Source organism: Aethina tumida, chromosome 3, assembly GCF_024364675.1.
Source record: "Aethina tumida isolate Nest 87 chromosome 3, icAetTumi1.1, whole genome shotgun sequence".
NCBI lineage: Eukaryota > Metazoa > Arthropoda > Insecta > Coleoptera > Nitidulidae > Aethina > Aethina tumida.
This window is the reverse complement of record NC_065437.1, coordinates 5,389,419-5,403,294: the sequence shown is the minus strand read 5'-3', so window position 1 is coordinate 5,403,294 and position 13,876 is coordinate 5,389,419. Positions and strand designations below refer to the sequence as shown.

Here is a 13,876-nt window from a genome sequence, read left to right as displayed (position 1 = left end):
AGGCTATCTTGTTCAAACTACTCGGCGTCTCGTCTAGGTGAACCATTTAACAACAAAATGGCCATTCATGTTGGCTCATTAGACTGGCGAATACGTCGGATGAGATATTGTCAACGGTTTACTCGACCGGGTAAGCGGCGAACGGGGATTCACGTGACGGCGAGTTTAAACCCCGCCTCTCATTGTCTATAATTATAGGTTGGGTGTATCTAGCTAATAGTCAACAATTACGCTACCGTAAAATTATAATTTATTGCAACGCGAATCGCCTTGAAACTCACTGCCGTGTCTCTTGTTTTATAACATTCCACATAACAAACATTCGTTCTTCCTACTGACCGTCCATTTTTCCTCGCTATTGTCTATTACTTATACGCATATTATATACGTTAAGGAAACGTTTTTTTCTCACTAAACAATGGACAATTTACGATACCAATTAGAGGAATTCCACTATCCATACTTCATTACGAAATTCCGAAACTCCATGTTTAATTTAAATACTTTTAATAATACTTTACATATATCAGACAAATTTAGGTGATGAAGATATTATTTAAGTATTTCCCTATGTAGAATTGTTTCTATTTTTTAATTTTCATGTTTAATTTAAATATTTATTAGTAATATTTTATTAAAATTTATATAAAATTTAAATCTAAATTTAAATCAGTGAAATTTAGGTGATGAAGATATTATTTAAATATTTCTATGTGTATAATTTTTTTTTTAATTTTTATGTTTAATTTAAATATTTTTTAATAACATTTTATTAGAATTTATCTAAAATTTAATTCAAAAAACACGTATCAATGTAATTTAGGTGATGAAGATATTATTACATTACTTTTCCAAAGATTTTTTTTTTTTAAATTAATAATTAATTTTAAATTTTTTAATAATTTTTTCATTGGAATTTCTGCAAATTTTGGTGATTTTTTGACAATTTTGGAAGTACTCCATTTAGTCACGCATCAAAAAGAAAATATATATGTCAACTTTAAAATGAATTAATGGAAAAAGTCTGTCATCATTCTAAAAATTTAACTGTAATAATATTATTAACTTAAAAAATATGAAATTGTTGAATAAATTTAATTTCAAAATATCAATGTAATTTAGGTGTTAAAGTTATTATTTAAATATTTTCCTGTGTAGAATTTATTCTATAGTTCTCTTTTTATTTTTATGGTTAATTTAAACATTTTTTAATAATTTTTTTATTAGAATTTATCTAAAATTGAATTCTAAAAACATGTATCACTGTAATTTAGTTGAAGAAGATATTATTTAAGTACTTTTCTGCATATTATTCATTCTATAGATTTTTTTATGTTCACTTTAATATTTTTTATTAGAATTTATCCAACATTTAATTCTAAAAACATGTATCACTTTAATTTAGTTGAAGGAGAGATTGTTTGAGTATTTTTCTGTATATTATTTATTTTATAGATTTCGTTTATGTTCACTTTAATATTTTTTTATAATTCTTTATTAGAATTTATCCAAAATTTAATACTAAAAACATGTATCACTGTAATTTAGTTGAAGGAGTGATTATTTAAGTATTTTTCTGTATACTATTCATTCTATAGATTTTTTTTATGATCACTTTAATATTTTTTTATAATTTTTTATTAGAATTTATCCAAAATTTAATTCTAAAAACATGTAACACTGTAATTTAGTTGAAGGAAAGATTATTTGAGTATTTTTCTGTATATTATTCATTCTATAGATTTTTTTATATTCACTTTAATATTTTTTAATATTTTTTTATTAGAATTTATCTAAAATTTAATTCTAAAAACATGTATCACTGTAATTTAGTTGAAGAAGATATTATTTAAGTACTTTTCTGCATATTATTCATTCTATTGATTTTTTTTATGTTCACTTTAATATTCTTTAATAATTTTTTATTAGAATTTATCTAAAATTTAATTCTAAAAACATGTATCACTGTAACTTAGTTGAAGGCATAATTATTTAAGTATTTTTCTGCATATTATTGATTCTATAGATTTTTTTTACGCCCACTTTAATATTTTTTAATAATTTTTTATTAGAATTTATCTAAAATTTAATTCTAAACAACATGGACCATTGTAGTTTAGTTGAAGGAGATATTATTTAAGTATTTTTCTATATATTCATCGTTTCATGGAATTCTTCATTTTTCCTCGCTATTGTCTATTACTTATACACATATTAAGGAAACATTTTTTCTCACTAAACAATGGACAGTTTACGACACCAATTAGAGGAATTCCACAAACCATACTTCATTATGAAATTCCGCAACTCCAATTAACTCAAAAAAGGGGGGCGTAAGCGTCTTCCCAAACATGTTTTACCGTGACATTTTGCATAACATTTGCGGAATGTTAATTCACACATTTGAAATTTTATTGGTGAATATAATTCGAAACAAATTGTTCCAAAGGTGCAATATAAATGGATTTAACAAAATTACTCTCCAGTCAAACATTCCGGATCCCTCGGGGGCCGTTGGCGATCTTTCCAGATCCACTGTTAAATTTGTAGTGTGTGTAGTGCGGATAAAAAACATTAATTTCAAATATTTATTTTTATTGCTCGTGTGGTTTCATAGAAAAACCGTAAATATGCATTGGAACATGACAAATTTGATGATGCAGCTGATATGCCGGAAGCAAACATAACTCCTTGGAGATTATCTACGTGAAACATGGATTTCTGGACCCCCAATTTTTCTGCCTCCATTTCCTTATCTGAGGCTTATCACAGCAAATATTTATATTTTATATTTACTGTAAGTTTTGTTCCATTTATGTTAACATTGACTTGTTAAGTGAGACGCAGCAAATTGTTGCAGCCTTTGAGGTGTTGACTAATTTAACGGCGGTGTAAATTCGCCCACATCTCCCGACAGTTTCCTTCAACGTTTCCTCAAACGCAAACAACCCGAGTACGTGTACAACCCGAAACTCGGTTCGCCGTTGTTTGAACACTTGGCCGCCACTCAACAGACGGTCGTTACACGTTCCAATAGTCGGGGGCGATATAATATCACGGGTGGATGGGCGTTAGCGGCGCAAGTTCCGACACCCCGGCTCTCGCTACGCCGCAACCACACACATACCATCTCATCTGGCCGCGTCCAGAAGGAGGCCGTACAACACGGCATTTTCCGCCCCGACGTTTTTGAGGGAAAAGGGTCCGGTTGCGCCGCAACATCAATTAAAATAGTCGAGGATCCGTGTTTGGGATGAAATTGTTGATGTACTCATTCGGGATGAGGGAATTTGTTGGTGGTTTCGTAATTAATTAGATCCTGCAAGATTTGCCGGGGGTTAAATATTGTTTAATTTAAAAATATGTTAATGTTGTTAAAGCGGGGACTTATTCATATAGTCTTTGTTGCTATCGACGACGATATTTGGGATCATATATATGCACCTCCAAATCCCCCGGCTTCTTATTCAAATATAAAAGCGCCTGATCCTGTAAATTTTGCTTAAAGCAAGACTCCGTCTTCCGGTCCCAGAAAGATATTTTGGCTCGTGCATCCACCCAAAACGTATTTTACATCTGTACATTGAAACTATTGTGCCGCGATCTTATCGAAATGTATGCAGTATGCTCACTAGCTGGATGCAGATCCTGGCAGACGTTATCGTCTTTTAGTACGTGGTTGAAATGGCGTTCCCACTCCGGCCAACTTAAACCGGAAGCCCGGATTCAGACTTCTCTCATTTCGGACGAAACTTATCAAAAGCCGAGGCTTAAAACTTCTAAGTCGCTGCCGCTGCGGCTCCGGTCTGTTACTACAACTAAAGGTGCATTACTGAACGTTACCCACATTACGGCCCACTCACTTCCTGACTAGTAACTATGTTTTGATTCTGTTATTTTGATGGTGGCATTAAGTCAAATTATTTTTGGGCCTTGTCTGTGGTGGGTCTCAAAACTAAAGATTAGAACAAAAAACCAAATAACTGAGCTGAAGGTTATCAATAGATTGAAGTTAATGGGAGTGGGGCCGAAGAAATTCCTCCGGAGTGAGTGAGTAAATGGATTTATTAAATAGGCATCATAATTGTGTTGGCAATTAAAAGGAGCAAAGAGGCGGCACGGCGGTGTTAGCTGGATGGTGTGTCGTTTAACAACGGTGAAGAATTTTAATTCTTTGTTCCGAACAGGCATTTTATTTGCGAGAGTGCGGAAAGAAGCGGAGTGAAAGAGAGAGAGGCGAAGGCGGAGGAGCAGAGTGCAGCAGGACCTGTCGACTGTCGGTCCGTTGTTTCAGCCGCACGAAGTCGGGACATGCCTGACGCTTGCTTGCTTTTACTTGTAATTGGAGTCTCATTTCCGACGCATTCAGAATGGCGATAAAGGCCGGCGTATTCTTTATAACGAACAAACAGCAGCACTTAGAAAATTTTAATTGGCCGCGTATCGCGGTCCTTCTTTGGCCAATGCCGCCACAGAGGGCCAGTCCGCCTCGGTCACTACCTGTGCCGATTTATCATCGAGAAATGGTCGCTGACTCGGTCTCTCGTCGTGGAATTATTTAATATTATTAAAATATTTGCGGTGGCAAAAAGAGCGCGACTCGCAACCGGAACACCAGTTGCAACAAGGCAGGTGCAAGTTCTTTCGATCGCAGCCGGTGCCTGCCAGACTGCCACAGTCTGCATTATTTAATTAGCCGCAATTTTTTAACACAGGCATTAACAACCTCGCCAGTCCAGATTAAATTATGCGGGGACGCCTTTTATAGACGTATTATAGATACGAATTGCTACACATTTCGTACGCCGTCCTCTTATTTAATTTTCCCACGGACGCCGTACCGTACCGTCACTCTCCTGCCACATACCATTCGCGGACCAACCCTCGCCGTCCCATCAACCGCTGCCGCGCTTGCCTTTCCAATTTCGTGCGCATTTTTTCCCCGCCACGACACCTTTTTTCGCCGCCAATTAATTTAATTAGTACCGTAAGCGCCTTTTTACGCACCGAAACCCACCCAACTGCATTCATTTACCTCGGCGATCCTCATCTAATAATACCGAGAAAGACCAAGTGTTGAAACGTACCCGGACAAAAACCCACACTTCACACATTTTTGCACATCGTTAGATTATCCGGTCCGGTCTCGATTCAATTAAAATTATTCACTCCTCCTTTTGGATCGTTTATCTTTTTATAGACTCGGATGTGTAACGTAAATGAGTGAACGGCATCTACATGTAAAATCACGTGCACAATCACGGTCCCATCAAATGATGCCCCGAAGTGTTTGGCCGCTCCACTCGACACTTACAACAAAACGAATTGCAAATGCCCGATCAATTGCGATTAACACTATGTTTGATGCGGTTCCACGATATTTACAATGTTTAGATACTAGTAAAACAATTAAGGATTGTTATGAATGCATAATGAGAACATTGCCATTCAAATTACAGCAATCATGATGTGTAATTATAGGTTGTAGTGGCGCGGTGTAATTGCGAACTAGTATTTCCCACTAAACATACAGGCCTTCAAGGTATAATAAACAATTTCATAAACGGTTTGTTTTCATTTTGCAAATTATCTATTAAATATCTATTAGTGTTTAGTCTTAGGTTTATTGCGGTAATTTATTAGCACTTTAATTTAATTATCGGTCGGCATTAGTTTTTCTCGGCGACGAACCATTGATTAATGAGCTATTGATACTGAAATGGTAAGGACGTCTAGCAAATACTGTCCATAAATAATTAATAATAGTAAAATGAAAAATAGTATCTACTGCTGGTGAATAATAATAATCTGTCACTAATATCAATTCACAATTACCATTACAATTGTTCAGCTTCATATTTTTTATGCACTCTTGATCTTTTGAATTATTATCAGGAATTAATTATTCTTATCATGTATTACAGAGGATACATTAGATTAAGTATTTCGTACAAAGAAATCACACATAACTGACCAATAAACCACTCCTTGAAGTCGGTGTTATAAATGTCTCCTATTGCTCAAAGAATACCCAAAGATGCCATCCATACAAATAAAAGATTTTCTGGATTTTCTACAACCTGAAAAACTACTTCTTGAAGTAAATGTTCTCAATACCCTCTATTTTTATCATCATTTTAAGTAAGCATTGGCGAAGATAAAATAAATTTTAGGACAAAAATAAACAGTCAACAGGAAATATCACAAATAATATTATAGTAATTTTGCTGAAAGAATACCCATAGATGCCACCCACACAAATCGAAGCTTTCCTGGATTCTATAAAAGTATATAAAATCTATTTGAAATCGATAATATTATGTTTAATTATATTTCATAAAGAGTGATCACAGTTGACTGATCTGAAAAATTATTTCCTGAAGTAGGTGTTCCCAATATTCTCAATTTTTTACTATAATTTTTAAGTATTTGAGATATTGTTGGCGGAGATAAAACAAATTTTTAGGACAAAAATAAACAGTGGTTGTACAAAGTTGAAGTTTGAGTCGTCAAGAGGAAATATCACAAATAATATTATAATTTTGCTGAAAGAATACCCATAGATGCCACCCACACAAATTAAAGCTTTCCTGGATTCTATAAAAGTATATAAAATCTATTTGAAATCAATAATTTTATGTTTAATTATATTTCATAAAGAGTGATCACAGTTGACTGACCTGAAAAATTATTTTCTGAAATAGGTGTTCCCAATATTCTCAATTTTTTACCATCATTTTTAAGTATTTAAGATATTGTTGGAGGAGATAAAACAAATTTTTAGGACAAAAATAAACAGTGGTTGTACAAACTTGAAGTTTGAGTCGTCAAGAGGAAATATCACAAATAATATTATAGTAATTTTGCTGAAAGAATACCCATAGATGCCACCCACACAAATCAAAGCTTTCCTGGATTCTATAAAAGTATATAAAATCTATTTGAAACCGATAATTTTATGTTTAATTATATTTCATAAAGAGTGATCACAGTTGACTGACCTGAAAAATTATTTTCTGAAATAGGTGTTCCCAATATTCTCAATTTTTTACCATCATTTTTAAGTATTTGAGATATTGTGGGCGGAGATAGAACAAATTTTTAGGACAAAAATAAACAGTGGTTGTACAAACTTGAAGTTTGAGTCGTCAAGAGAAAATATCACAAATAATATTATAGTAATTTTGCTGAAAGAATACCCATAGATGCCACCCACACAAATTAAAGCTTTCCTGGATTCTATAAAAGTATATAAAATCTATTTGAAATCGATAATATTATGTTTAATTATATTTCATAAAGAGTGATCACAGTTGACTGACCTGAAAAATTATTTTCTGAAATAGGTGTTCCCAATATTCTCAATTTTTTACCATCATTTTTAAGTATTTAAGATATTGTTGGAGGAGATAAAACAAATTTTTAGGACAAAAATAAACAGTGGTTGTACAAACTTGAAGTTTGAGTCGTCAAGAGAAAATATCACAAATAATATTATAGTAATTTTGCTGAAAGAATACCCATAGATGCCACCCACACAAATTAAAGCTTTCCTGGATTCTATAAAAGTATATAAAATCTATTTGAAATCGATAATATTATGTTTAATTATATTTCATAAAGAGTGATCACAGTTGACTGACCTGAAAAATTATTTTCTGAAATAGGTGTTCCCAATATTCTCAATTTTTTACCATCATTTTTAAGTATTTAAGATATTGTTGGAGGAGATAAAACAAATTTTTAGGACAAAAATAAACAGTGGTTGTACAAACTTGAAGTTTGAGTCGTCAAGAGGAAATATCACAAATAATATTATAGTAATTTTGCTGAAAGAATACCCATAGATGCCACCCACACAAATTAAAGCTTTCCTGGATTCTATAAAAGTATATAAAATCTATTTGAAACCGATAATTTTATGTTTAATTATATTTCATAAAGAGTGATCACAGTTGACTGATCTGAAAAATTATTTCCTGAAGTAGGTGTTCCCAATATTCTCAATTTTTTACTATAATTTTTAAGTATTTGAGATATTGTTGGCGGAGATAAAACAAATTTTTAGGACAAAAATAAACAGTGGTTGTACAAACTTGAAGTTTGAGTCGTCAAGAGAAAATATCACAAATAATATTATAGTAATTTTGCTGAAAGAATACCCATAGATGCCACCCACACAAATCAAAGCTTTCCCGGATTCTATAAAAGTATATAAAATCTATTTGAAATCAATAATTTTATGTTTAATTATATTTCATAAAGAGTGATCACAGTTGACTGATCTGAAAAATTATTTTCTGAAGTAGGTGTTCCCAATATTCTTAATTTTTTACTATAATTTTTAAGTATTTGAGATATTGTTGGCGGAGATAAAACAAATTTTTAGGACAAAAATAAACAGTGGTTGTACAAAGTTGAAGTTTGAGTCGTCAAGAGGAAATATCACAAATAATATTATAGTAATTTTGCTGAAAGAATACCCATAGATGCCACCCACACAAATCAAAGCTTTCCCGGATTCTATAAAAGTATATAAAATCTATTTGAAATCAATAATTTTATGTTTAATTATATTTCATAAAGAGTGATCACAGTTGACTGATCTGAAAAATTATTTGCTGAAGTAGGTGTCCCCAATATTCTCAATTTTTTACTATAATTTTTAAGTATTTGAGATATTTTGTTGGCGGAGATAAAACAAATTTTTAGGACAAAAATAAACAGTGGTTGTACAAAGTTGAAGTTTGAATCGTCAAGAGGAAATATCACAAATAATATTATAGTAATTTTGCTGAAAGAATACCCATAGATGCCACCCACACAAATTAAAGCTTTCCTGGATTCTATAAAAGTATATAAAATCTATTTGAAACCGATAATTTTATGTTTAATTATATTTCATAAAGAGTGATCACAGTTGACTGATCTGAAAAATTATTTCCTGAAGTAGGTGTTCCCAATATTCTCAATTTTTTACTATAATTTTTAAGTATTTGAGATATTGTTGGCGGAGATAAAACAAATTTTTAGGACAAAAATAAACAGTGGTTGTACAAACTTGAAGTTTGAGTCGTCAAGAGGAAATATCACAAATAATATTATAATTTTGCTGAAAGAATACCCATAGATGCCACCCACACAAATCAAAGCTTTCCTGGATTCTATAAAAGTATGTAAAATCTATTTGAAATCGATAATATTATGTTTAATTATATTTCATAAAGAGTGATCACAGTTGACTGATCTGAAAAATTATTTCCTGAAGTAGGTGTTCCCAATCTTCTCAATTTTTTACTATAATTTTTAAGTATTTGTGATATTGTTGGCGGAGATAAAACAAATTTTTAGGACAAAAATAAACAGTGGTTGTACAAACTTGAAGTTTGAGTCGTCAAGAGAAAATATCACAAATAATATTATAGTAATTTTGCTGAAAGAATACCCATAGATGCCACCCACACAAATTAAAGCTTTCCTGGATTCTATAAAAGTATATAAAATCTATTTGAAATCGATAATATTATGTTTAATTATATTTCATAAAGAGTGATCACAGTTAACTGACTTGAAAAATTATTTTCTGAAATAGGTGTCCCCAATATTCTCAATTTTTTTACCATCATTTTTAAGTATTTAAGATATTGTTGGCGGAGATAAAACAAATTTTTAGGACAAAAATAAACAGTGGTTATACAAAGTTGAAGTTTGAGTCGTCAAGAGGAAATATCACAAATAATATTATAGTAATTTTGCTGAAAGAATACCCATAGATGCCACCCATGATACACTGAATATACATGATACACTGGATGCCACCCACATAAATCAAAGCTTTCCTGGATTCTATAAAAGTATATATAATCTATTTGAAATCTATAATTTTATGTTTAATTATATTTCATAAAGAGTGATCACAGTTGATTGATCTGAAAAATTATTCCCAATATTCTCTATTTTTTACCATCATTTTTAAGTATTTGAGGTATTGTTGGCGGAGATAAAACAAATTTTTAAGACAAAAACAAATAGTGACAGTACCAATATCTTGAAGTTTGAATGGTCAAGAACAAATCAAAGATTTTCTAGGTACTAATACAAGGACATAAAAAGTAATGAATGCTTATTTATTATTTCTACTTAAGAAGTGTATATTATTCCATTTCTTTCATTCCAACCGGGTAACTCCGGCAACAGTTCACATCGCCACGCAATAATTAAAACAATTCGCTAATTAAATTAATGGCTGGCGTGAAAAACGGTCGGCGATCAGATGATCAGCGTTGATAGGTTTGACGGTGAGGGAACGGAAACGCTGCGGGAATAAACGAGAAAAGGGCGCAATATTTTATAGTAAATCTGGAACCGTTATTTTATAAATGAGGTGCAAATGTGGGCATTGCACACGCGTGTTCTTCATACGTATGAGTTGCATGCACGTTGTATTTGCATAATTATCATTGGCCTTTGCTTTATTAGTTTACAAAAGTATATTGGGTACCAACGTATTTCAATTAGCACGCTACCCCGCTTATTATCTATCTACTTACCATGTTAGTTCTTTATTTGTTTATTGATAGATAGTCGTTGCTGCTGCCCTGTGTCTATTTGGTCGGAGGCGAAGGTTGCCTATTGATATTTATTAGATTAGGCGGTGGTGATAAATCAACTCGCCCATACCTCGGAGTCAATATACGCGGTTATCATTCAGTTCACGGAACAAAACGGCAATAACTTCAATAATTTTTCAGTGTCCTTTCCACGAACGTTCGTGCGTACGGCCAACCCCCATTAACATGATAGAGTCATACTTTCGTGATCTCCCAGCTATGATTCATACCGTTTGAGGGGTCGAAAAAATGCAATTTCATCTCATTTATCCGGTATTGATGGAATACCGGCGGTTATTGGTCGTCGGCCACGTCCAATGGGGCAGATGCCATTTCATTTTTATTCCTGGCATACATTTTAAATTAGGTACAGAGGCGTGATGTGCAAGTCTGAGAGGGTGCCTTCGTCTCGCGGCGCTTCTAAATCATATTTGACACTTTCGGAGCTTCGGATCGGGGTGTTGCCATTGTTCGCTCTAAGTGGATTCTGATCACCGAGGCCCAAACTTTTGTTTAATAACAGATGCCTGATTTATGGGTGCAGCTTGTAAAATGAAATTTTTAATGCGTGAAATTAAGATCTGGTTACGAACAACACATGTAGCTTTCAAATTTAATAGGAGTCAAATGTGTGAAACTAAAATATTATTCTTACATGTAAGGTTAATGATTCTGTGCGGGCTACACGGCCAGATTAGTAGCCTTAAGTGTCGTTTTTCATAATTTAACATTTTTATGCGGCACAACAGTTTACGTGTATCCAATGGCTTCAATTAAATCGACATTAAATACGATCATAACATAACGTAATTGATTTTAATAATCTTGTAGGACAGCTTTGCAAATTAGAAAAGTGATTCGGCCAGATATATTCATCCCGTATATGTGTATCAAGTCCCCTCTCACCAATCGCATCGAATCGAACTCGTTCATCTTGGGAGGTCTAAGGCTACATTTCTTATAAACGTTTTGTACTTTTTAGCAACCATATACATCATAGATTGTACATACCTGCCAAATGAATAACTCCATCTTTTTGTTATATGGCCGCGTCTCCGGCCCAAGACATCTCTCTCTCCGCGTATCAACGGCCTGGGATATTGTTTATTGGGCCAGACGATTTAATTTCTCATCAGCTCCAGATGCAAACCAAAGTTGATTGTGCTGCGGTTTAATTGAATCATTAGATGATTTACGACTTGTAATTATTGACAAGCCTATAACTTTGCATACTAATTTTGGTTTAACTTCGTTCTTTTATGTTTCCTTCAGTATTTTCTTTGATTCAGCACTGGGGTAATTAATCGGGGCCCTTTCACATTGTAATTAACAAGGGAAAAAGCTCTTTTATCTCTATTCTATTTGTTAATTATACATTCATAAGCTGTAATTTAATTACGATATTACTTTGTGCTGGTTTTTTGTCCGGCGTGGCGTCGCGACGCTCTCCAATGACAGACGCACGAATGTGTGGTATACTGTCTGCGAAAATGCAATGCATCACTGGTTAAAAACCCGGCATAGCGCGCCAAATGACTTCTACAATTGCAATATAACTTATCTTTCGAATAATCTACCCTCCCAAGCCCATGAATTATGGAGGACTCGGTTTCTTCTATTTTCCCTTTATCAACGCGACTCGTTAATTCCTTTAGCTTTTGTAGACGGCCATTCCGTGCTGTCGGTTACACAAAACAACTTTTGCATCAAGTCGGTAAAATTTCAATCAGCCAATCCAGGACCCAGGATGGGCCAGTTTCCGATTTCAAATTAGAAACATGATATACGCCTAATTTGGAAATAGTTGATCAGAAGCGTGCAGATGCACCGGAATTAGGATTTGTGGATCCCGATATGTCCCATATGTTCGCCATGCATCATACAATGGGTACGGTGTGACAGTGCGGAGGCACTAACTCACCCGGCTGGAACAACCCCGCTGCAGCCTAATTAATGGCGAACAAGAGCCGTTCTAAAACTGTACTCGTTATTTCACGTTAACCCAACCGTGGATCGGCCCATCTATTTGCGTCTTGTTAATGTGGGGCAAGTGGAGATAAACAAAATCGGGACGAATTACCACTCATCAGACCACTAACGTCTGAAAGTGGCTGGTTTGTGTTTTGAAGTAAACTGTTTTAAAGCGCACCCTCAACATATAAAAAATTCACCCCTTAATATCCCGGCTAATGGTCAATTCACTTACTTTTATTGTGGCTGAGATAAAATATATAGCTCGTATAGAACGGTTATTTCTTAAATTATACTTTAAAATATTACACGTGCATTAAAGAGCATTTCACCAGAATAATTTTACTATAAAACTTGTGCCGGTTGGGTCATTTGATAATGACGAATTCGACGTGACGTGGTGTACGTCACAAGTATAAAAATACGTGTGACCAAAGCAGATAAATAAAATTTCTGAGATAAAGATCAGACTTGTAAATCGGTGTTTTTACGAGCTTACTAGAGGACGGTTTCATTGTAAACGGAGAGGAATAAAATTATTACACAACCCATACGTAAGAAGTTTATGAACATTTCCCGGTATGGGTATTGTGTTGTACTGTGCCCGTTCACCTAGGATATGTTGGGAGTCGTTGAAAAACAATAAAAACGTGGTCGGACGTAAATCAGGGTGGCTGCGGTGGAAGTGGGTGTGAAGCCGCGTTTGCGATTCGTGGTTTATGAACATCCATATGGATTTCGCCTTGTAGTGCAAATTGTGTGCAAAACTCGTCTCATAGAGAATGCCCAATTATAATATCGAACTGGGGGCTACTGCACCGGTATTTGATTAAAATTACATGTAAACTTGGCCTTAGCTTGTTTTACATTCCATTGTTTTCAGTCGAGAACAAAGGTATTTCGTGCCGCATTTCTCTCAATGTTCTTGTAAGTCTTAATTTTTACCCGCCTATTTGATTATTTATTATTGCCATAATGAATTATGCATTGGCCTTTTACATCTCTATTTTCCATATGTATACGGCGCTGCGTCATGTTTTGATCAAATTATATGCTAACTCATCTCTCCGTTTTGCATAATGACTTCATTTCCATCCACCTTCTTTTACCCCCTTTTTTATATTTATCATATAAACACGGTCAAAATTTTCTGCCTTCAATTCAAAGGTGCTACTTTGGAATCTGTATGGACTCGTGCACTTCATCTTCATGGATTTACACATAAGCGCACCCATACGGTGACCTATTCATTTGATCTTTTACTTCTCGTATAATAATTTCTTATACAATGGGAC

The 13,876-nt window shown here is 33.8% G+C and overlaps 1 protein-coding gene across 3 annotated transcripts in view; it reads left to right on the top strand.

The window, feature by feature from the left end:
* Window positions 1–13,876, top strand: part of LOC109598888 (homeotic protein ultrabithorax) — a 124,975-nt gene that overhangs the window by 94,405 nt on the left and 16,694 nt on the right. The window lies entirely within an intron of this gene.